Source organism: Melanaphis sacchari, unplaced genomic scaffold (assembly GCF_002803265.2).
Source record: "Melanaphis sacchari strain LSU unplaced genomic scaffold, SCAv2.0 Contig7_pilon_pilon, whole genome shotgun sequence".
Lineage (NCBI taxonomy): Eukaryota > Metazoa > Arthropoda > Insecta > Hemiptera > Aphididae > Melanaphis > Melanaphis sacchari.
Window position 1 is genome coordinate 5214167 of NW_020271560.1, and position 27711 is coordinate 5241877.

Below are 27711 nucleotides of genomic sequence, written 5' to 3' on the forward strand. Positions count from 1 at the left end.
GTACTTTTTCATATTAATTAATTATTTGTGGAATATATGCACATTTACTACACAAATAGTTAATCCATGTCTAGTTATACTACAGCTTTAATAAATGCAAAGTTTTTTTGTTTTAAATTATATCGTGTAGGTTGTGACTAATCACTAACAAGTACTGTAATATGATACATGAACAACATCAATAGCAGTAATAAAAATTAAAAGCTTGGTCGCTTCGAACATAATCTGTTAATGTATCTTAACGAGCGGTGTATTAGCGTATAAAACCGATAACAATTAGTAATTATTAAACGCATATTACACAACGAGAAACTACATTAACGCAGTGAAATACTCGTATACTGTAATATTATAATCATCCATTAAGTTTATATTTTTGTGATATTTACAATAAAAAGTTTCATGACCATATTATTGATTTGTTAACACCCGAATGGGTGCAGAAATTCAAATAACATATCTGTATATATTATAAATATGTGTTAAATATTTAATATTATAATATAAAATAATATAAGTATAATAATAATATAGACAATAGAAAACTATTATCGTTAATTCTGTCACGAATTATTACGCAATATTATGTCCTAAGCACAGTCAAGAATAACAACAGCTGTACTGCAGTTTATTATCTAAAAACTAGTTATCGGTTTTAAAGCTTTAAGTAAATAATATACATTACATTAATACGGGAAATTTGGGCTATGAAATTTAACGTATAAATTCTTAGTTTATAGATATTGTATATAATATACTCGTATATATAATTTTGCGTAAAGGCACCTAGATAAAATTAGTTTTTTATCGTGAGAGGTCACGCCAAACATGGTTATATAAACATTGTATTTAGGTAAAAAAAAAAAATAATATACCTATGTAATATTTATAGTGGAGTATTTATTTAAGTTTTAATAAAATATACGTCAATCAGCGGTATTTAGGTGTAATAACTATAATAACAACTAATAAGTGAAACATAATTTCAATGTATTTTGAGATTTCGTGACAAAAAAAAAAAGATTAAAAGGCACGCTAAAATACTGAAATTTTGAATAAAAAATATAATTAATCGTTGCAATTGTATGATATAATAATATGATAAATATTTCAGATTATATAATATAAAAAGCTGTGGAAAACTAAATATGTAGGACAAGTGGGTTTTAAACGGAGAACCATAATTGGAGTAAACAATACACAATGTAACATAATACCCTAAAAGAGTAAAGTCAAAAGACTGAATAATAATAAGAGGATTTTCATAGAGTTCTTAAGTAATTTAGGTCATTTTAAAATTGTATTCATATAACATAAGAACATATAAAACTGAAAAAAATTAATTTTAAAAATATTTTTTTATTCAATATTATAATATATACGTTTAAATAAAGGATTTAGAAATTGTGTAACACGACAATGTATAGTGTTTGAAATAATAATTTAATATTAATTACTTAATTTATAATATTAGATTTATTACATAAAAACTATTTAAATCGTATTTTAAATTCTAAGTAGAGTGATCAATTATTGATTGTACAGCAAATGTTTGAAGACTTAAAATAAAGTTTTTCATAAGTAGTTTATACTAAAACTAAAAAATTTAAAAATGATTTATGTATATTATTTTTTTATAGTTATAGACATTTTTATTTTAAATTTCAGCGAAATTATGTATTTAAACTATGAATTAACGATATTTATTATTTTTTTATAATTCAAAAACATTATTCGTTCGTGAGAACATACTTTATGTATATTATTAAATTTTAAACACATAATGATATTTTCCAAAAAATTATATTGTCTATATAAATAACCAATATTAAAATAAATTACTTTACCTAATAACAATATTAAAAAATACAATGTTAAATATATTTATGGTATTATAGACTCATAGACAGGTCTCCATTAGAAGTTAAAAATTATTTTTTCGTACATAATTTTATATCATTGAACTCAAATTAAACATACTCATCACAGTGATTTGATAAATATTTTACAGCATAGCGGTACTCACTTTTCTATCTTATATTTAAATGTGTTTGAAGTTCAAAATTCATGATGACAACATTTATCTAATCATAATACAATACAAAATATAAACAATGACAGTTATCGTTTTATTATTTTGATTTTAATTGTTTTCAATCGTTTATAACGTAACAATTGTAACATGTACCTATTATGCAGATATAATAATGTTACAGTATTAGAAAAATAAACATTGCTATTGGTTTTAGTCGTAATACTCAAAATCGATAATAAATGTATTCCAAACGTTTAAAAAAATGCCAAATACTATTTAATTACATTTCACGTGTGTTGGTATGAATTGTATAAACCTACTTAATAATACAATATATTATAATAGTTCTCTAGCTGTTGTGAATCGCTGATAATTAATCAAATTCATGGTAATGGATTTTTTTTACCTAACTGTCATTTGAATAGCTCAATAGTATATCTTACTCCAAACAAAACTGAAAGAAGTAAGAATGGAATATAATATATATAATAATTAATCATATGTCTTTAGGATAACCAAAAAAAAAAAAAAAAATGGTGAAAATGAACTTTACTTATTATTATAATATAATTTGAGTACAATTAATAACGTTTTAAAATTAATTTTAAAACACTTCTTTTGAATTATATGATGATAGAAATAAAAATTACTAGTACAACATTTAAAATATTTAAATCGTAAACTCTTCCATATGAATTAAAATTTAAAAAAATTCAATGTTTTTTTAACGAAACTTACTACACAAATAAAAGAATATTACATAGTACTTGCATGTATTACATTATATTTTAAACATAAAACTTAAGTAGTTATGTACAATCTGGCATCTGCAAACTAACGACCGACCCGTATAATATACGGTATCGGCACAGCTGATATGATAAAATTGTAAGGGTAAGGAGCCAACTTCGTGTCGGTAATGTTGGGCAAGTTATTATTACATAAGCATACGTCCCTGTAGGAGATCAAGCACATCCTTGATTTTGAAACGTTTGGCGTTGTTCAACTTTAACGCGACGAAGTTCTACCCGTTGGTATGTTGACTTATTTTTACAAAAACTCCGTGTTTTCTATTTTAGTGTATTTACGTCATTATAAATTTGAAACATTTTTAATGTAAGCTTCAGTGTATTATGTGAGCAATTTATACTTAATTAGGTGGTAGCCTAATCTAGGTCATATTAAAGTTGAAACAATTTTGTATTCAAAACAAAAGTCTTCGTAGTTTTTTTTTTTTTTGTAAAACAATTAATTTTTATCTTTTGAATTATGTACTATAAATTATAATACTATAACTCTAGTATTATAGGCCTAAAAATTAATACTATTAAGATTGTTTTTTGTAATTATGACATAGTAAAATTTATAAAAATAATTTGAAATGTACAATTTATAACCTATAATAATTCAAAATTTACTTTAAAAAGAGATAAAGCTTATGTAGAGGTAATTTAATTTATTTTATACTAAAGAAAAATGGGGGGAATAGCTATGCTATATAGTAGATGAGTTCGAGTGTTGTTCATCATAATTGAGTACGAGTAGGTCACACTATAATGGATGTGTTAAATTTGAAATCAATAAATCATTATTATAGTATACGAAAGCAATTCTGAGCAAAGATAGTTTACAGGCTACATTTCTACAAGATTTTTTTTTTTAATATATTAATATTGCTATAACTTTTCAATAGTATAAAATCACTCTAATTTTCATAAAATTTGAGAAAAACGGGAATATTTACACAAAATCTATTTTTGACAAAATAAAATAAATTGCCCATTCGTTGTATTTAATTTTAAAAAAATGCAGTAATTTTTTTAGAGTTTGAAATGAAGCCGGAAGTTAGAAAACCTTAATACTTGTTAATGGTCAACTTATGGAAAAGTCTAATATGATAAATGTCAAAACATATAGGTAATCAATAAGTTCTTTAAGTATAAACGAAGGAAATTACGAGAATAAGGAATAATATACTTAATATTGACCAGACATTCTTAGGAGAGAGGATTAATTTTGTAGAATTTTTCAACAAATAAGTATCGCTTAACAAAATGAAAGTAAATACAATCAAATAGAATATCAATAGTAAAGTCTATACTTCATTTATTATAAGCAAACATTTACGGTTAACTTAATGGTCTACCATTATTTTCAATTTAAACAGCATTTTATGAAATAGTTATCGAATTATATTTTAGTATTTATTTATATTTTTTTATCATAATTATTCAATAATTAAAATGGTTGCTATGAGTTATGTACTAATGTACTATGATATAAATATTTAAGTATTAAAGACTTAGATTTCTTTAAAATATAACTTTTTGAATGTACAAGATGTACAATAAGTTTTGAATTAATGTAAAGGGAAATTTATTTATGATACGTTTTTAGATATTTAAGAATATCTATTCATTAATAAACAGGAGACATTATAGACAGATAGTTTTTAAATATTATCTAAGCTAAATAATATGCTCATTGTATAATTAAGTATATAATTTTTATAATATAAAAACAAAACGTTCAATTATATTTAGAACTTATTTTTTTAATTTTTTTTTTTTTTTTTGGGGGGGGGGGGGGGTCATACTTAATAGTGAAATAATTTTATAAATTAGTTTAAAATGTTCTTTATTAACTTATTGAAATCAAACTATTGAAAAACTACTATAACAAAATCACAAATTATATTATAAATTCTAGTTTTCGTTTTTTATTTGCCAATTCATCAATATCTTCATCGGTTTTTAATTATTGGAAATACAAATTCTGGTTTCCAAAGATTAATATATCATTAATTTCAGAAGGTTGTAAACTTTTATTGATAAAAAATACAATGTCATTTGAACTGAAATTATTAGTATCAGTTATAAAGTCAGCTGAATTATGACAGTTAAATGTTTAAAATTTGACGTTTTCAAATTTTTTTTATTTTTTTTTTTTTAGGGGGAGGGGTGCTTTTATAAATACGCCACTGATTATCTTATTTGAAATTGGTTTTAAATTATCATACTTATACAAAAAAAATGTACAATATTACTTATATAAGAATACAATCACTGTATGTAGCATAATATAGTTATTATTGTAAATAATTGTTATTATAATAATGGTAGACAATATAATATGTATATATATGAGTGAGTATGTATCATATTTATTTAAGATAATTTTGTTTAATTATTATAATTTTATAAATCACTACTGATAAAGTGATAGGTAAGTAATGTTGTAATAACCTTTATGAAAATGCCTAAACCACGACTCATGAAGCTTTTCCCTTCTAGATAGGTACAATAGGTACATATTATAACTTATTAGTAACCTCATAATTTTATAATAATATTAATTATCAATCTATAATACAATAACTAATATGCATTATATAATATATTTGTTATAAAATAAACATAATAATATTTTCTTTTTCTATTGACGGCCTTTATTAAAACTTATATAAATTTTGAATTGGCCCACAAACTACAAAAAGTTGGACGGCCTGATCTACATGAATACTTTTTATTTTTCATTCGAAACCAACGAAAATAGGGAATTTACTATTTTTATAGTATTTAAATTAATATAAATACTGTTTAGATGATAATAACATTAAACCAATCCCAATTAAATGTGTTATTATTTGTATATACATTTGAGTTGATTTTTTTCAATAATTTATTTTATCAATAGGTAATAATTTGATAGTTGTTGTTGAATAACTGAATAATTATATAATACTAATTTATTTTGCATGCGTATAAAAATTATTAATAATAATCAATTCATAATGGATATTTGAAGAAATAGTTATTACTAAACAATGAAAAATAATTTTTAATTAAAAAATTAAACAACATCAATTAATATTTAATTATTATATTATAAAAAATCCGATTTATTTTTGTTTTGGAAAAACTACACGAAAATTAAAAAAAAATAAAAACAATACATTTTAATATTTAATCAACTGGTGTAATATATTTAATATTTATTATTTTATTGTGGTATAATTTAAATCCAAATTTGTTAGAGACCATCATGTTATAATTCAACAATTCGATTACGCTTCGTTCCACAATTGAGTGGGATTACCAGAGTAAATGCGACCCTTATGAAAATGCCCATTCTAGCAGTTTCGTACACATTGTGTTTCATTAAGACGACTCAAAAAAGAGGGTTAAGTGGAAAAAAAGGTTTTAAACTGACGAGAAATACTGCAAAAAAAAAGTCGTGAAACTCTCTGCTGTTGCTGTATAGGTGTCGAGTGCACTTCGTCATTGAGTAGGTCGCTGTAATAGATATGTTCAATTTGAATTCAACGATAAACCATTGTATACAATTAAAAATGATCCTGAACGAAGAACAGTTTGTAAACTTATTTCTAAAGATATTTTATAGTTTATAATTTTCTATTAGTGACTTGGTAATACTAATATTTTTAAAATATCAATAAATGAAATTCGTATTAATATACGCAATAATCAAAAAGTCAGGTCTATAAAAATATAATTTTTAAGTTACAACAAAATACAAGTACATAAATAATTTTTATTTTATCAATTTTTTCAAAATTTAAACTTGAAACACTTATAAAAAAAAAAAATATGAGAAATTAAGTTCAATTTATTTTTTTGAAGTCCAGTAAAAATTCTTATGAGGAACCTTATACTTAATTTTCAATCTTTTCGACTGAGCTTTAATAATATTTTCATTATCGTTAAAAAAAAAAAATAAATAAATAAAAATGTCAAATGTTTTTAATTAGCACTAAAAAAAATACAAAATATTTTTGAAAATTATACTTTGTGTAAAGTAGATTAATATAAATATTTGATAAAATGTCAAGTATGGTGGTTATTTGTTTTTGAATTATAACAAACACAAATGAAGTCGACCTTATCAAAAATTGCATGAATATTTTCATTGTTTATTTTGGTTTTTCCCGAATATTAAGAAAAACAATAAAAGAATTTTCTTTAGAAATTTTGATTTTTAAATTGAAAATTCTCAGATTGCACTGTCTTAACTTAAACTGACTATATTAAATTATTATTATTAAAATATAGCTGTTTTTAAATATTTAAAAAAAAAAAATGTCTTCAGTAAATTATAATTCGATTTTTCCTGCCACCCAATTGATATATTATACTTATATAATATTGTATAATATATGGTTTAATTTATTATATAGCAGTACGGTTCGACGATTTTTCACAACTCACGTCGCCGAAAGTAGCGCGCCCGAGTCTGATAAACTTTTGGAACCTTCGTCGTCTTCCCTTACATAGCTCGTCGTATACACTAACGATACACACCACACACTCATATCACAGCGGACGGGCCAGATATTATAATATAATATAAATTCCAAAACTTGAGCGGTGCGCTCGTTGAATCGCGACTCCTCCTGTTTATATAATATTATTATATTCCGTGCACGAGGTCCTAATTTATTAGGCTTCTGTCACGTTAGTGCTCACGCGCACGCAATTCGAGTGTTTTCACGTATATATTACACGTTAGTGAAACTTACACATATGTCTCTTCTGTATATATAGCATAAGTATGTATTGGACAGAGACGGAGTGTTAGTGGCATTTCTAGAATTGTGAGATGACTCCCTCCCCACACACACACATTTAAAATATTTAATTTGTTGATTTTTTTGTAGAAAAATTCATAAAATTATAATCTTTATTATGATTATAACTATAATTTATATAGCTGACTACTTAGTCATTACAGCACACAACATAATATACTATGATACTAAAAGTGTATTACTATTCAATTTGATGTCCTGTCAATAGTAGTGCTACAATAGTATCTATATATTAATACATAAGTACAAAATAAGAGTAGCGATTATTACTATTGTGATATGTAAATCATAAAGAATTGCCTATGCTCCGGATCAGGGATTTTTAAAAACTTGATTTATTTTTTTTAACATTAATAATTTTATGTGAGAACTTCAAAATGAATATATAATTTTTTATCTAAAATTACCTTAGAAGCTTTACATTTAAAACAAATTTTACATATAACTTTTATGTGCGTTATATAGGTACGCAAATATGTGTATATAGGGTGTTATAGATTTATTGATTATATCTTAGTCCACTGAAAGAATTTAGGTATTTATTAAAACTTTAAGGCACTTACAATAATATATACAAGCGATATGCGAGTTTTTTTGAACACTTACTAAGTTAGAGCTCAAATAATAATAAAAAAGCGTGATAACACTTATGAAAAAATAAAACTAAACAATTTTTCAAAAAAGTCATTTTAACTTAAAGTTTTGTTTGTTATTTTTAAATATGTATAATTATTTACTTTAAATTGACATCGTATGAAGGTTTTATAAGTAGATATAAATATCATAGTTCTAAAAGTATAGATTATTTCTGTTTTATATTTTAAGTGACTTTTTTAAAGAGAATAAATAATATGCACTAAACAGATACAGATTATCGGGTGATTATTTTTAACGAAAAATACTTATGTTATCTTTGCTATTTTGAATACTACTTATCAAAAATGTTGTAAATATATTATTTTTTTTTCTTTTAAAAATAACATTACTTAAAAAAAATAACTTTACTATTTTTTTAACCCTAATAACTTTTTAAGTATTTGTTTTGTTTTGTTTTTTTTTTTTGAATACGACAACATGCATTTTTATTTTGTATTTTGAAGTCAAATATTTTTTTAAGAATTATGGTACATAAAAATAGAATTTTGAACAAGTACTTACGATGCTAAGTTAAAAATTTAACAAAAAATGAATACTTTATTTTTAAAATTTAACTAAAAAAAAAAAAATAAAATACTTAAGTAATTTTTTTTTTTTTTGTAATACTTTTGAGATAATAAAATATTTAAGTCGAAATAATTTTTTAGAAAACAAAATATTACCAAAACATAATTTGTTTCTTTTATTGATGAAGTAAGTCAGTCTGGTTAGGTTTTGGCTACTCTTCAGAAATCATTGTATTGTACAATAGTATTATAATATTACATATATCTATTTAAATATTTTTTATTAGATATATATTTTTTTATTTTTAGGAATATAATAGAAAAGTATTTTTGTATAATTTTAAATTTTGAAATTTACACATTATTATATAATATATAACATAAATACATAGTATTGGAAATATGCTGTTACGATTGTTAGCGTTTTATTAAATATTTATTATTTTATTCTTTTTTTATTTTCATGATAATTATTATATATGACATAGAGTAAAATTACAAGTCGAAATAATGGTCAAATACATTATGTGAAAATAAAAAAGTACGGAATGTTTTAACGGAAACCAGTGTTTTGTTGAGATTTAAAGAGTCTAAAAAGGTGTTTTCTCAATTATCTTCTCAAAATAACACACTTTACATTACAATCAAAATTCAGATATTTCGATAAAAGAGAATTAGAAAAGTAATAAATGTGTAATATCTTTGAGTAGACATAATTATATATTATTTTTAAAACTTTTTTTTTTTTAATAAAAAGTACAAAAAAAAAAACATTCTGGTCAGAAATAGTTTTTCATAATGACGAGAAATTTTAATTTTTAAAAATATTTAAGTACCTATATACTTACATTAAAAAACACTAAATCATAATTTTTGATTATGATAGTTCGAAATAAAAAATTAATTACTATACTATCAATTATGATTAATCTATTATTCGAAAAGTAATTGAAACTTTATTTTTTTTATATTAATTTATAATTTTATGAAATACGGTTTTATTTTTAACTGTTTGTATAATTTGAAATTCAGTAAGTATAATTATTTAAATAGCTCGCGATTTCTTTGAAAAAATCAAATATGACAATTAGAATATTATGTATAGGTATATATAAAGGTACTGCAAATCTGCAGAATTGTCCTGTCGAGATAACCTCGAAACCAAAGATATAAATACAATAAATGTACATACATATGCCTACTTGTTTAGTAAAATATACAATAAGACCACGTGATATTTTAGAAGTGCGCGTTCTTTGTTTATTTTCAGTGGCTGTTGCAGAATTATAAAAGAGCAACGTAGGTACCGCACGCTAATTTTCCGCCGCCGTGTCAGTGCGGCAGCTGGCGGAGGCGCTATGGCGCAAAGACTCACGTTCCGAAGACGCGTATACGCTTTTGGCACGTACATGCACGTGCTCATTAATATACAATATTATATAGGTATATAATATAATATGTCATCGAAGATGCCGCCGTGTAAAACAATTTTCGTGATGTCGACTCTGACTACGACCGCGGTGGCGGTGGCTTGCGATTCGACGACGACCAACTTTAATTAATAAAACAAAGCGCCTTCGCCGCCACGAACGACACTCGTCGTCTCGTCTAAAATTCAATTAAACGTGTGCAATATACGTATATAATTTATATTACTATTTGCGTGCATTAGGAGGTGTCTGCGGGAAAGGCCACTCGATTGACGACGAGGACCGACCGCGAAATAATGTATATATATATATATATATATATATATGTTACAACTTCTATAATATATTCGTACACAATAGGTCAATTTAGTCAATATAGCTAAACACCACGCGCGCTCGTCGACCACGTCTAAGGGTTTCTGCTCGTCACATCTTCCCAAAGGGTAGTACACATGAATAATTATACGTACCTACCTATATTTAACGCGTGTTATCCGTTAGAGCCTGCGCCGCGGGTGGCGGGATTTAGTACACAATATAGGTATATATGATCATTGTGATGTGGTTCAATAATTTTTAAGGTCAGCAAATCCTAACCGTTTCGGCGTATTTTATATTTTATAATTATATACCAACGTATAATAGAGAACGCGTACAGCCAGTCCGGATTGAAATTTAAAAACTTTCCTGTAGGGAGATAATATTATTAATACGCCACTTATTTGCCTATATATATAAATAAATAATGTAAATTATCTTAAACATTTTAGGGGTTATCAAAATTATATTTGAGACTTGAGAGTGTATAATGTATGTTAGGTTTTTCATAGTTTTTTCGAAGCTGCTCGTATTTGCTAGGTCAAAACTGTATTTTTGACATTTACTGCTGCTGAAGAATAATGAAAAAGGTGTAAATTATAGTAATTATTACAGTCATATTTTAACTCGTCCGAAAATAAAAGTCTATACGAATACATAGGATAAATCTTTACGTCATACAATTGAAGCGTTCGATAGTTTATGTTTTATACGTTATATTCCTATTTAACTATTTAAAGCCATTTTTTAAAATTATTTATTATGTATAATAGTAATATTAAATGTTTCTGTAAATTAAGGACGTAAGCTGTTGAAGCTCTACTAAAAATAATAATAAAATTTACTTTTAATTATACAACTTTTAAACTATTTACATAAATTAATAACTATTTCATATTTTTTTTTAAATACGAAAATAAATATTTTAATTGTGCAATCTTTCCTTAAAAAAATAGCAATTAGAAAAAAAGATTATTCACTAAAACAGATACATGAAAGACACTTTGAAATATATATAAATATTACATAGGTAATGCCGGGGAATAAAGGAAGCGAGAGAGTACGAGGGAGAGAAAGCGGATAGGGTGTATAACGCGAGTCGGAAATAGACTGTGCCAATACACAAGACATCAAAGTATCCGCGCGCAACGTAATCGACGAAATGCGAGAAAACGTAGTAGATATCACGCGTAATTAGTGGCGAAAATTGAAATCGGAGAGTACTGCGCCGTAAATGGTCGTCATCAATTCCGGTTAGGTTAGTGCCGGTCATGAAAAGTGTTTGCGAGCCACTAAAGCCATATATATATATATCTAGAGAGAAGAAAAGAATATATTATATAAAGGATATAGGTATACGAAGGAAAAGGTACAAAAAGAGATCGAAAATGAACGTGTAAGGTGTCATTTTCGAGTCTTAAAACACTAAGCGGACGTTTGTGTTTTATGCGTATTAAACGTCTATACGACCTGTTGGGATTTACGCCATTATTATTTAAGGTAATATAATAGCCGAATATTGAATCAGCTATGTTTACACCGACCCTCGTGCACTACGCAGCAGGTTATATAAATCTATAATGTTGTAACAATTTATTATACACATTACACGGGGTGATTCATCACCAAACATGTTCACTACCATATTTACTTTTTAATAATAATATGATTATATCCAAATCATGAATTTTTAAGATCTACTTAAAGACTATATTTTAAAATAATTAAATTTTTTTTTGTTGGTAATTTAATGAATGTCCTATAACGATTCAATCTCTTTTTAAAAACCACATTTATATTATTATAAATTGTTAAGCAAGTGATTTTTTTTTTAAATATTAGAAATTGAAATTTGAACGAATAATTACAGAATTATTTAACTTATGTAAATACTTAGATACCTAAATAGTAAATTTACTTTAATAGTTTGATTAATAAGTAACAATATAAAATGGGTTCTATTTACGCAAATTTACTAGTTTAATGTCTATAAGACCGAGAATAACACATGCGGGTGCAGTGTTCTCTTGATAATATTTACAGAAAAAAGAATAGTTCTCGTTTAAAAGTAAACTACAGGACACTCCTTAAATTATATACAAATCTTAGAAAGGTATCTGCTATTATAATTTGTATGGCGTATACTAAAAGAATTCCAAAATTCAAACACGAATAAATGCGTTATTAAAAGATTGAAAAGTAGTGAGTAGGCTTGGCGAATTGCACTTCATGTCTTCATATACATATTACATTATGTAATATATATTGTGTTTTTCACACAAATAAAATACAATTTATAATAAGAAATTATATCGTTTAGTATTCACGCTTTAAGCTTTGAGAGTTTATACTTTGAATCACCAACAATTAAATGCGATCAAGTGAATAAAAATAATTTGTGTAATAAAAAGATAAAAGAAAGAAAATCATCACATGAGTAATTAGATATACCTAAATACAAATTTATAATATCGTTGATTATTATTTTTAGCCCGATTTTAGGTATACAATTGTATACATTTAGTACCTAGGTATTGGGTATACCTATTCTATGAATACAATAAAAAATATCGTGAGAAAAGCCGAATCTTAATATTCTAGCATCGTTTTATGGCTATTTTTTTGAACCCAGAGGTCCAGGGCGTGTATTTGAAAAAAAAAATGTATTTAACTTTTGCATTTATCGTTATTCAGAATTAAAATTTTTATTGTATTTTATAATTTATTAATTAAATAATTTAAATTAATTTTTTTTTTATGATATACTATATGTAACATTTTGCGTTGTTTTGTTTTGTGTTATTTAATTATTTATGTTTATCGTTTTCCGTTATAATTACATTTACAAATTTCAATCGTTTTTTTGTCAAATAAAACGTTATAATCATAACGTTATTATAAAGTTTGCAAGCCCTGCAGAGGTCACATTCAAAAATTAAAAAAGTTTCACGGGCCGTGTTAGATACAAATAAAAAAAATTTAGTTTTATTTTAATAATGTTTAATTATAATAACAACTTATACAAACAATTGTATTTTTGTTAGGAGACACAGATAAACTACACTTATCGCATATCCTAGATATAATAAAGACGATAACTTAATATTTGGTACAAATAACATACAACCATATCCACTTTAAGAGTTAGATTAGAACCATGGCGAAGTATTAAGCAAAAACGTGTTTGTCGATTAATCAGCGACCAGTTATTATTGTTTCTTTTATTACGATTATTTTGACTTCTTTATAGAGATATTAAAAATACAAAATTATTTTCATCTGTTCAACGGAAAAAATAATGTGTAACGAGATTGCGACGAATTAAGTCAAAGAGCTCGTAAACGGTAAACGGTAAAATGTCAATATGTTATAATATAGTTTTAAAATTCGAGAGATCGCTGGCTAGTAACAAAAACAATAATACTATGATAACAACAACCAACAAAAATTTTACGAACGAACGATTACTCGATTATTTTGTTTTAGCCGTTAATTAGTTTTATTACAGTTTGCATTTCGAAACTTTATAGCTACCCTGAAAAAAAAAAAATGAAGAATCTAAACAAATCGTTGAACGTGTTTGTGGGTTGTTGCGCGGGGCGCACCCGTAAACAGAACAAAGCCGAAAAAGAACAGAAATCGACTGAGGATCAAAGACCGATAGGATTTGTTGAGGCGAGTAGATACGAAAATAAATTAAGTCAAATGGATGTGAATCCTAGCGTCGGCGTCTGCGTCACAGATAAATTGTGTCAAACGGAAGATGTGGACGGCAGCGGCTGCAGTGGAGAGTTGTACAGCGACGACCACGACGCGACTTTATACAACACTCCACTATAATAGCACCCCGGAAAATGTTTGGCGATAATTGTATTCAGAGGACGCTCAATGCTCGCGAGTGAATGCGGACGGCTCGCGAACCGTGGTCACAGGCCGGACACAGTTACGCGAGCTTTTCAAAGCTGCGGATGCGAGTGGCAACACCGGAAACGGCCAACCCGTGTTCGTCCCATCAATTTATACCGTTCGGCGTGCGCCCAGCCAGTTCTTAAGGATAAGGTGACCATCGAACGGCACGTGCAGTCGTTCGTGGTCCAGTTCGATTCACGATAGTCGCGTCTATCGTGCATCACTCGTGTGTCGCGTAACGGCCGCCAGCTGTTCGTCGGGTACATACTGACGTCCTCGACGTCTGGGCACGTATCCCAAATGTTTGCTCAATTTGGGAAGGTATTAAATGTCCGCGTCAAAAGCAGCTTTGACCGGACCGGTATAAGAACTGAAATCAACTATGGACTTGTGTCGTTCAGTGGGCCCGAGGGCGTTGATACCGCACTTGCCGGAACTTCGAACACGCCGATCAACGGCAATCGCGGGTCAACGTTAACAGGCCCAAACGCCGGTGACGTCAATGCATTTTGATACCTCATCCTCATCCCCTCATCACTCGTCCTTCAGCCGCCGCCGTTAGGTACAGGTAATTTATAACTTATAAATTTAAACGATTGAGGTATTAATAACTACAATGTTATATAGGTAGCTGACGATGAAAAATTAGTATAAGAAAATATATCTACTCTCCGAATGAAAACATCTCAACATTCAACGACCGGATACGAAGATATTTAATGGTTCATACGAGGCAGCGAGTTTCCAGAGCCAACACTTTGAAGAACGATTTCAGCTGTAAACGTACGCAAGGAAAAACGATCGAACCCGACGAAGTAACGACCAGAACGAAGCGACGATAGACGACAAGGACGCTGTTTAGTTGATAGAATTTATCAACTACTGCTGACGCACTTCCGGCAACAAAGGGCGGCCGAATACCAGCGACCTTACACGCACTTGTCACCGTCCTTTGCCACCAAACACCGCGCAGTGTCTCGTGACTGCGACAGCGATCGACAATCGATCTACCATTGCGGTTGACCATAAAAAAGTCCTTCTTAGGAATATATGAACAAAGTCCCGCACCCACTCAGCGAACCTGTTCAGGCGTTCGCTCCGAGTCGTTCAACCTGACCACGACTTACATAAGACCGCGGAAAGGTATTGCGGACTCATCCCTGTTGTATTTAATTCTATGATACGTGTCTCACATATTGTTATCATAGTCGCATCTCTATAGGTCCGACACCGTTCGTCGCAGCTCAGCTAGTCACGCAGATTAAATTTACCCCCCACACATTGTTATATTATGTTAATCGATTTATGATATTAAAAAATAAACGTCTTACGTGATACCATAAATTGGCATTATAAATCATTTATAAAGGTAGGTCACCGAATACCGGCTTACTGTATCATATAATTACAGACATTATTTGGCATAGTAGCACTTTAAATTACAAAAATAATAAATAACTTTAAAATGATGAAATACTAAAAAAAAAAAAAAAAGTATTTATAATAATAGAACTTAAGTATAGTAAAATCATCAATTTTTTTCTAAATACTAAATCTAAATTTATAAATTGAATGAAAACTTCGTCATAAGTTTTTCATATACCAATTAAAAAAAGGTAAGCAAATAGGTATCAATTTGCGCTGTATATTATATGTCAAGAGGATTAAAATGGATAACTATATTAAGGCATATTTAACTTGAATTCTCAAGTCCACATATTCGTACATCTCTAATAGGTGCGAGTGGTATAATAACCGTGAAGTAGATACTTATAACATTTAAACGAAAATTTCACAAATTTTAGATGCTAAAAATAAAGTTTTTTTTTTTAAATAAATATACTATTAGGCATTTTAAAAAATTACTTTATTTTATTATATTATTATCCTCATTTGCTCCTATATGCACTATATTATATTATAATATTATATAAAACGTACAAATGTATATGTTTAAACATATAAATAATCATACTATATTATACATGGTTAAAAAAAAAAAATGTGTAATGTATTTAATAAATAAAAAGCTAAAATAAAATAAAATTTGATGACTTAAATTGTGCATATCTTTTTTTTTACAATGTGATTTTTACGATTATCTTTTAAAACAACAAAAATAATATAAGTATTAACATTTTAGGTTCATAACTATTTATTCATACTGAAATTTCGATCTCGAATTTAAAAATAAAATAATATTATAATTAAGTACTTTTTATGCATGTAATTTATGTTTAATATTATTATTCTTGTAATGGGTACTAACAATCAAATAATTACAAAGTCGTAGCATGTATCAAATAGTTCTTGATGACGAGTATTTCCGAAATGAAGCAACGTTAATAGCGATAATATATGGTAAAAATCGATTTTTCTTTTCTCTGCACGCAGTTGCTCGCGTGAAATTTAATTTCGAGTAATTGGCTCGTATCCGTTCACGCGTTTACAATACACTTGGCGGTGGTGGCGGCGAATATGGTATATAGCAACCGAGACCGTAATCGCAGCAATCGTTCTAAAACCTCATTTCATTATTTCACGCCGTATATATAATGACAGCAGTCCATCTCACTGCCACGGTTGCTGTAGCTGGTGTGTGAATACGCCCCCACAATACACACTTCATTACGCACGCACCATCCCACGTCCCAGACCCATAAGTTCGAACTTATATATATATATATATATACAGTAGACACAACCTCTGGCCTCGATGCTTGTAGTGTAAAAGGTCATTGTCACCATTGAATTTTCAACGGAAAATTTAATCATGTGGGCAACGTGCGCAGTGTGCTTTTCAGATTTTAACCGGTAAAATAAGAAAAAGAATGAAACTAAAGATTTTTTTATTATTATTATTGATATTTTAACCAAAAGGTAAAAGTTATTTTTATACGTTGGTTGGATGCATAGTGCACAGCAATTGTCAAAATTGAAATGCCCAAAATAGACGGATAATTATCAAAGTTTATCCAAGTATCACAACATTCCAAACTAAAGAATTTAACACAGCTGTTATTGATAATATATTAAAAATAAAATAATTTTTATTTTTATTATCTAATGAGAATGAAATATATTTTTAATTTAATTAAAGCTAAACAACAATAAAATTATACAATTGTACATTTTAATAAATACGCAGATAATCACTATATATATATTTTATATTTCTAAAATCGAATCTAACATTTATTATCATAACTATTATACAAATTATTATAAAAAGCGATAGAATATAAACTCGTATATATTTATTATTATCTTATATTTCAATTAATTTTAACGAATACTATTTAATTTCGAAAAATAAAAATCACAAACAAAAGATTTTATTGTTAACAATTAACTAGTAGGTATATGTATTATTTTATTTATTGTTCCACAGACCACTAATGTGACACTTAAATCAAAGTTGCAAAGTTTGCTTGTTTGCAAATCGATATTCGTTTAGACTTTCAAAGTCGATCGGTGAGGAACCGATTTCAAATATAGTTGATACTATTTTTTTTTATATCAAACTTAACTGATGATTATTTTCATGAATTTATCTTTTACTGTAGAAGTCGTCAGTTAAAGCTTAAACACTGTATAAGTAGTCATTTGTTTTTTTACTAAGAACTTTTTAGGTCTTACTGCAAACCTCATCCGACGTTCTTTCTAGTTTGCACGTCTCACATTCAGTGAGATAATATCCAGACATTCAACTGCATTCCAAAAAAAAATACATGCACATTTTTAGAGTAAAAGAAATACATTCAAGAGATTTCAGATGCTAATGAAAACACAAAATATAGGAATTAACTGGATCAGTGCTACACTGCTTATCCCTACTCCATCACTTATAATCACTACCATCACTTCGAACATTAACTGTTAGAGCTATGGTTGTCATAATTTAACGTTACTTCATATATACACTTCTAACTCAAGAATATAGAATTTTTCAGTTGTTTTAACTACAACTAGTATTAATGTTATACGCATAAATTTTCCTCTAAGGATTTAGCTTTGATATTTTAAACCAGAATTTTGTTTAAATGTATAAAAAAAAAAAAAATCATTAATTAGTAATTGCACAATCTAGGTGAGAAACAGGTGGAGATTTTTCTACTTACATTTTATGTTGTAGTATACCTATATAGTATTTATAATTCTTACCCTAGTAGTCATTTTTACATATTATGAGTTTATACGTATTAAAATAGACAATTTTACTTATATTCAATGTATAATATTATACGGCAGATATTATTATTGTTGCCATACATATGTTACAAGTATAGGACGACGTATAATGTTACCTTATATTCGATTCGTATTATTACTACTTATTTTTAATCTAATCGTCAAACTGTTGAACAAATGATAAGTACATTATAAATTATACTTAAAATTAATAAATGTCAAAAATAAAATAAATAAGGCTCAACTACTTTATTGTTTTATTTGGAACCGCTTCAGTAACAATATAGTAAAGAAAAGTGTTATATTTGTTATCATACCTATAAAATGAGACCTATAATTATTGTATTGTACTTTTCTTTATAATTATAATATTAATCTACTAAGTAAATGTATGTATTTTTATGTAAAAACGGATGACAAAAATAAAAATATAACTTGAGTATAAATTAATGATTCATATCACATCGTAGATAGATCCTACCAATACCCGATGTAAAACGTTTCATGCAATTTACTTGTTATGCGCGTTTGATTTAGACCCGCCTGTGGTAAATTTAACAAAATTATATTATTATGATAAAAGCGAGAAAATAACGAATGGCTAAGGCCTGCGGGGTATTGGCATTTTGTAATGAATACGCGTTTAGAAATGTTTTCATTGCGGGTTTTTTTACTGCTCAATAATAATTATAATACGATATTTCAATGTATATACATAATATATGCGTGGTTAGCGTTGTTGAATGCGGCGTATTTACAATATAATTTAATGGAAGTTCCTATTGTGTACCACGGAGCGGTGACGTTATATATTATAAAATAAATATACATAAAAGACGAGGTGAAAAAAGATATACTGACAGTCACAAAAAAAACCTCTGACAAATGAAAACCCGCGAGTACTACCTATGTGCAACATATAACCGTGATTGGAAAATGTTGATGATGGGATTTTGTTTTTATCTAATAAATAAAGTGCGGTAGTACATATTATATAGAACGCTTATATATATATATATATGTATCTCAAGAAAATGGCCCCAACAGATATAAAAAACGGGTAAACTAACGAAATCACAATTGAAGGCAACAACGAAAAATAATGTTCACCACAGGCTTCTATTCTGTGCTGAAAATCCTAATAAATCGATAGGTCAAGAAGAGGGTTAGCTCGGGTAGTACTTAAACGACGTTCTGATCCATCACTGTAGTAGAGCGTCGCTTGACATTGTCCATTGCCTTATTACTATACGTGAAATACTATAAATAGAACTACTCCTAATAAAAAACAAAACACGACTACGACGCTTGAAAGCGAAATTTAAAGATTTAATTCGCCGCCATAGTAGCACGCGTACCGATGCAAAAAGTTTCTGGGATAAAACTTAAAATTCAATTTTTAATTCATATATACTAGAACAAGACTCGTTATTAAGACAGCAAAATATCAATAATATAATCATAATTTAATAATTGATATTGCGCCCGATTACAAATGTAGTTAACTCTATAAACAAGTCATCAAAATTTTTATAATTCTTTTAAATAACCGTAAAAACAATTCAATTTAATTCAATTGCAATTTGTATTGTATTTTTAACTTTTTTATCTGCACATAACCTGTACCAATTTTATAAGTTTTTAATAATATCATATTATTAAAAAATTTTTATATTTTATACATAATATATATATATATATATTATATATTATTTAAATAATGCATGTTAATTGTCTTACAAAATGTAAAATATCCTTAATATGTTTTATTTATATTAGGATTATTGAAAAATCAAGAAAGTAAATTATCACTTTAGAATTAACTGAGTACACAACAATGATATGTCAGATTAAAATATTGATTTTGGGACAAACATTGAATAATAGCTATAATAAAGACTAGAAAGTTATATAAGATTAGTCATTTGAAGATTTGAACCTAAGTCGAATTTAAAGTTTATTTGATTCATTAAATAGTTATGAAATTCTATATTGTTTGCCAATGAATCAGACTTCGATAGCCATCCAAAATTATTTATTTTATACAATGTACTATGCGAATATTAATATTTTATTTACGAGAAAAAATATACATATAATAACAATTTATTGTTTTAGATTTAATCATTTTTAATTACCACATCAAAAACGATTATAGCTACATAGTGGGAATCTATTTACGCGCGTTAAAAATAATTTCCAAGATATATAGTCGTCAATAGTAATTTTTGAATCTTATAAAAAGTTTTTTTATCATAAAAAAAAAAAAAAATTATAATTAATTTAATTTTGAAGGTAAATTTATAATATATATATATGTTATTTTAATTCATTTGTTGTGTTTTTAAAAATATGTATAAGTATTATGTATTTGTATGTCCTCAGCACTTTTCAGCTGAGAAATTTTAAAAGTTTAAACGAGTATATCTCGCTTAGCACCATTAATTTTCTTGTGTAATACAAAATCATAATAATTCTGAAATTACATCCTCACACAAACCTTATTTTAAAATTACTTTTTTAAACAATTGTTTCGAGTTATAAAAAAACACTATTAGATTAAATTAAAAAATATATTATACCCGTTGTTTTATTTAATATTTTTCAAATTAGTTCTAAAATTATTTACACACGTTTTCTTTCTTCTCTAGTAAAAGGTACTTATTCCATAATAAGATCACATATTAATAAAAATAAGCAATTACACCTAAAAAAGATTCTGATGCTTCAATTTTTAATTGGACATCTACTGAGTACTGATGAAGATACAGGTGAAGCGTCAGAATCTCTTACACGTGTAACTACTTATTGTTTATTAATTCATGATTGTATTGTGGTATATACCTTTTACAGTAAAAAAACGTATGTAAATAATTTAGAACTAATTTGAAAAATATTAAATGAAACAACAGAGATTAATACATTTAATGAAACTGTATTCTTTAATAACTTGAAACAATTATTTTAAAAAAAGGTTAGTGTGAGGATATAATCTTAAAATTATTATGATTTTGTGTTACACGGGAAAATTAATGGTGCTAAGCGAAATACACTCGCTTAAACTTTTAAAATATTTCTGCTGAAAAGTGCTGTGAATATACATTATGTTTTTTGAAAATCACTATTATTTTGTGTTATACAGAAAAAATAAGTTTGAGAGGGATGTTCCTCCTGCTGTGAACATACAAATGTATACTACTTTTATGTATTTTAAGATACAAAATTCTAGTTGTAAAGAATGATTTTATTATTAAATTAATTAAACTATTTAGAAATAATATGCATAGCCCGCAAACGACCAAATACATAATAGAAGAATCAAATAATTTTATTTTTACACGACTGAAAAACATTTTAATAATAGTATAATAATAAAATATATATCTATATAAACATACGTACAATTTCTTTTAAAATATTATTTTTTTTCTAGAATATAAATAATTTACATTACTTAATCATATTTAATAATTACAAATAATATAAAATATATTATAATAATTTATTTTCAGATAATATAGTAAAGGTACATAGTATAGAATGTGCAGTATATATATATAAAATATAGCATATACAATCTATAGTTTTAACTTTTAATATTTATCACCACCATACATTAAATTGAATTATTTATATTATTTTTGAATAGGATTGAAAAACATAGTTCAATAACTTCGATAGTAATAATTTGCGATTACTATATCAAAACCGAATTTTGATTATTCCTCAAAGCTAGAAAATATTATTAATTAGTTATTTATTTTCAGCCTTATAATTTTATAATAACATTACATATACATGTTATCAATATTTATTTAAGCCTATTTATTATCGTAAATGAGTACACGCTTTGTGTCATCAATAAAAATTATAAAATTTTGAAGTAAAAATTTGTTTTTTGAATTGATTCAATTTTTAAAGAAATAATCATAAAATTAGACAATCAATAATATATTATTATATATAATTATGGTATAGGTACTATAAGCGTAAAACAATAACAATTGTTTCAAAAATGTAAATAGTGTAAATAATTTAATATTATCATTCATCAATTATTAGTAGTAATGTGCTAATTCCTAGGGATATTTTTAAGATCGGAAATTTGTTGAAAATATTATAATTTTTTAAATATTGTTCATGTTTAGATATAAATGTCAAATTAAACTTGTAATTGTAAATGATCTAAATAAAAAATATTTTAAACCCCAAATATTACAGTAGAATACGGAACTTTTGAACAATACCAAAAAATTATTTAATTTATATCATAGATAAACCTAATTCAAGTTTAACTTAAATGATAATTTGTCAGTGTAAATATTGGGTTTTAAGTATTATTGTAATTATTTAAACTAGATATCTGTTTAAATTATATTTTAAATTTAATATTTAATAAATCAAATATAATAAATATTAGGTAATTAATATACCATTCCTTTAGTACAGTCATTCTATTGGTTCTAGTATAATTGATTTTTTAAATTTTCCTAACCTCCTAGGTAGCAGAAAATTTCGGGAATATTCATTGTTCTTGGATACATTCCTTGAAGAATATTCCACGTAGTACATCACTAATTATGAGTAGCAATAGAAGATCGAAAGTAAAAAAGTTCTGAATGATTATATTACACATTATAATATATAATAGGAAGGAAAAAAACAAGAACCTCTGTGAGGGTCGAGTGCATTGTAATGCGCGTTGATTTCATACTGTGTGCCGTTCGCCGCGGGTGTAGTAGATAGGCGTGCAGACGTCTAAGTATATGCGTCAAAGGTCGCGTACGCGCATGAAACCCTCTACAGATTATTGTACAATCCAAACTACCCATTACCACGTCTATATGACGAGGAAAAATATATATTAAACAAAATTCGTATGCACATAATATACAGCGGATGGGGGTTCTAGGACCTATCGTGGACTGAGAAGAGATTAAAGACCGCGTGACGTATAAAGTTAACGGCGGAAAAGGAGTAGAAAAAAATTTAATTAATTACCCGCACTACATATAATACGCATAAATATATTATAATCTATTATACTCTACATTATATACTTATGGTTCGGCGGCAGTGGATTCGTATATACAATATTATAATATACATAATAAATTATGATGTATAATATGCGTATCTGATACGGTGGACACAGTTTTTCACAGGTGAGAAAACCAGCTCAGCTCTGTACATTATAGTGGTGTGACGGATGCAGTTAGGGATGGGGAAGGTATTTTTAGCGTGAGGACGAAGATTACTATCCAATGTCCTTTATGACGTGTGGCTGGCTGGCGTACCGCGATATATATAATATATTATAGTATATATATATATATATATAGATATTTATACGTATATATATCTTCCCGAGGGGGGCTAGGGAGTGAGGGTGGAAACGACGTTTCGGAAGAGAAGGGTGTTCGACGGTGGTGGCTATAGCAGCGAGCAACGAGTGATATGGAACAAGCGAGAAAGGCGCGATGACGGCGGCGAGACGGCACGCCGAAGGGAGGGAAAAGCGAATACGTACGGCTGCGAAGGGGGAGGGTTAAGGTCAGGCGCGTACGGGGTATTTATACGTTTATATATATATATATATGTCTGTGTGTGTGTGTGTGTGTAAACGTCGCAGCCGGAGTAGAGATAAGCGCATGAGAGACCCCCGACGCGCACACCCACACCGACGTTACACCGCGCGCGCTCACGCACACACATACGTACACCCACACGCGGCCGTCGGTGGACGGTGGGTATATATTTATACGAACGCGCGGCCGTCTTCCCCTCGGCGGCGCGCGCGCGACCACCACGGGTGGCGCCACAGACGCTCGCTCGCGCGCGCGGTCGGAACGGGCTTGGGTAGGGGCGGACAAGCGGGCGGGAGGGCGGGCGGGCGGCGAGAGCGCATTATCCCGGCGGCGTCGCCGAACACCGCTTAGCTGGTGGGCGCCCAGAAGCAGCTAGCTCAGTCGCCGAGCGAACGATGGCCGAGTGAGCGCGCCTAACGCGGCCCCCAAAAACGTTCGTAGAAACGCATACTATACCAGCGCGAGCGTCTGTCCGTCTGTTCCGTCCGTCCGTCCGGCTGGCCGGTTGCCTTGTCGCGCCCTCCCCCAGCCGTCGCGCGAGAGTGTGTGAACCACCTCCGCCCATGGTGTTGTACCGCCGTCGTCGCCGCCGCCGCCGCCGTCGTCACACTCAGGTCGCATTCGTTAATTGATTTTTTTTTTCTTTTCCCTCGTTCGCTTTCGGCGCGCACACCGCCGCCGATCAAAAAAAAAAATAAAAATAAAAACAAAAACAAAGACCTTCGGACCCCGAGCCACGTGATATACGGTTTACGTACGCCGCCACCGAAGTGGTCGTACACACATAATATATACCACGTCCGCGGTAACGGTACACGCGCGCGTTACCGACCGTTACCGTTCGCCGGGAGACGCGCGCCCGAGATGACCATCACCGCCGCCGGATGAGCGGCATCGCGGGCGGCAGACGCGTTCAATCGTAACGCCAAACGTCGGGCGCTACGGCCACTGACCGGCGAGCGCGACATCGTTGTACATAGTCGATCGCAGCGAGACACAGCCCTGGATTCCAATTTGCATGGCTTAAGTTTTAAGTGGCCTCGGAAAATGTTGAGGAATTGTTTTTTCGGTGAGTATAATGCTACTGTGAACGACGACGCTGCGTCAGCTGATGCACGTCTGTGCATCATCGGTGCGTTTGCTGAAGGGGGGTAACGTGCGGTCGACGGTGTTGGGATTTCTTGACTATTTGTTCACATCACCTTTCGAGTGCACCCTGTACTGCACGGCGTTGGATGGCTGACTGACTTATTGAGTTTATGTGGATTCGGGGATTGCGGTTAGGGGGTTGGTATTACCGTAATTATTTCTAAAAAAACACGCAAACCCCCACGAACTTTTGTATAAATATATATGCAGAGAGTGTGCGTGTGTGAGAGAGAGAGAGAGAAAACTCTCGTGGCGAGTACGAACGTGTATTATGTATTATTTCACAAGAACCACAGTAGCGTAGGTAAACGCAGGTTACAGGTCTGCACGGGCTAATTCCGTCTCAAGTCGCTGTCAACTATGCATGCATGCGTGTACCGAAGCAATGATAACTAAAGTCAGTCTCACTCATAATATAGTATGGTCACCTATAGATTATCACGCATATAACTGCCTTTACTACCTGCTACAAATGGTTGAGAGGACGTTTGAGTGTCACAACTTTGCACCCTACAAAAGTCTTTTCTTTATATTTCGATAAAATAGCCCGATGGATAAAAATGTGTTCAAATAATATAATATTATTATAATATATTGGTTGAAATAAACGGTTAAATTATTAAATTATTTCAAAAGCCCGGAGATCACTTTATTTGGGGCAATTAACACGTTTATCGTAACACCAGTAAGTGTGGAAATACGGGTTTGAACAATATTTTAAGTAGGTTATCATATCGTTATCTTGCAGTGTTGATTTATGTTAATATTTCCAATGATATTAATTTTATTCGATTATTATTTCCTCTATGTATAATTCTCGAGATGATCTTTCGATACATTTTTAGCACCTATTGAGTTAATGTGTGTTTACACTTTACATATTGATTATGACATATTAAAGTGAATTTCAGCCACTAATATGCGTTTAGAAAATCAGTCAACCGTGCTTTTATTAATTTATAAATATCGTTAACAATACCTTGCATTTTATACTCTTCATTTGTTCAAATTTTAATATTATCAATAGCTAATAGCATAACGTTTATTTAAAATAAAGGTTTATTTTAATTATTATTACGCGTAACGTCAACCGAAACAAATTTAAATGTTTATGAAAACATCTTTTTGTTGATAGAAGAGTTTTCCATCGTTTTAAATCATTATAACGTTTATTATCTTCTGCATTCGTTTTAGTTTATGTGAACCACTTTTGTTTTTATTGTAGTTTATCAAAATTTAATACAAATTGTATATAAACAATAACAAAGTGATTGAAATGAATTGTGTTTATATAAGGTTGAGAAAAATTGAATATTTATTTTTAGGAGATTAACATCATAAATTATAATACGTGGTTTAAAAATTAAAAATATTTTTTCATAATCCATCGACATTTTTTATTGAATTTTTATCAACATTTCATTATTGTATATGTTATAAAGTATGTCTACGCAAATCCCAAATATTATTAGTAACCAGTGATTCTCATATGATTTAGAAATAATTTAGCGTGTATTAACATGAATGGTTTTTAGTTCAGACTTTGGTATGTATCAATTATTTTATTAATAATGAAATATTCCACACATTTCGATATTTTATAGGTAAAGTTTAATTATACAGGTATATTATCAACACCCTGACATAATATTATATTTGAACCAAAATTCAAACTTTGAAATAAATATACCTAACAGATGTAAACGAAGTGTAGACAATAAATTCGTGCCATACAAATCTTATTGATGTGAGGTTAGGTACTTAGATGCTTTAAATTATAATAGGTACTAAATTATAATTTTACAATTCTAAAGTTGAGACGCACGACTGTTTAAATAAAACAAGGACAATAAATATTTTTAAGTTTGATTGCTGTAGACCGGGATACAATAAAAATATCTAAAATTAATTCAAAAAGTAGTTTATGATAAAAAAAAAAAATTTTTAATTTTACTTTTAGTGATACGATAACGATTAATATATATTAGAGTCGCATTTGTATACTTAAACACAAATTATTTAAATGCTTCAAAATAAACCTCGATAGAACGATTCTATTAGATTCTAGTAGATTTATAAATACTTTAATTTACTTACTAGGTATTATAGTTTGTCACTATGTGTCAAAGATATGGATATCAAATATATTATATTAAGCTCTATAAAAATTAATTCTATACAAACCGCTACATACATAAACATAAAGTTTTGACGACAGCGCAAAGAAAACAGTTGTAACAATAATATAGAATATATTTCGTAAATACGATATAATATATTATGTGGTAACGAAAAATACTATATACAGAGTAACTTGGTA

At 28.6% G+C, this 27711-nt stretch overlaps 2 protein-coding genes across 3 annotated transcripts in view; one reads left to right on the forward strand and one right to left on the reverse strand.

Moving 5' to 3' along the window:
* LOC112601594 overlaps nucleotides 1-27711 on the reverse strand; it is a 92809-nt gene that overhangs the window by 32839 nt on the left and 32259 nt on the right. The gene's annotated exons all lie outside the window — the stretch shown is intronic.
* Nucleotides 24610-27711, forward strand: part of LOC112601593 (regulator of G-protein signaling 11) — a 46431-nt gene continuing 43329 nt past the window's right edge. For both annotated transcript variants that reach the window (XM_025349295.1, XM_025349296.1), the window contains exon 1: nucleotides 24610-25311. The gene's annotated coding sequence lies outside the window, so the exon portion shown is untranslated. The remainder of the gene's footprint in view (nucleotides 25312-27711) is intronic.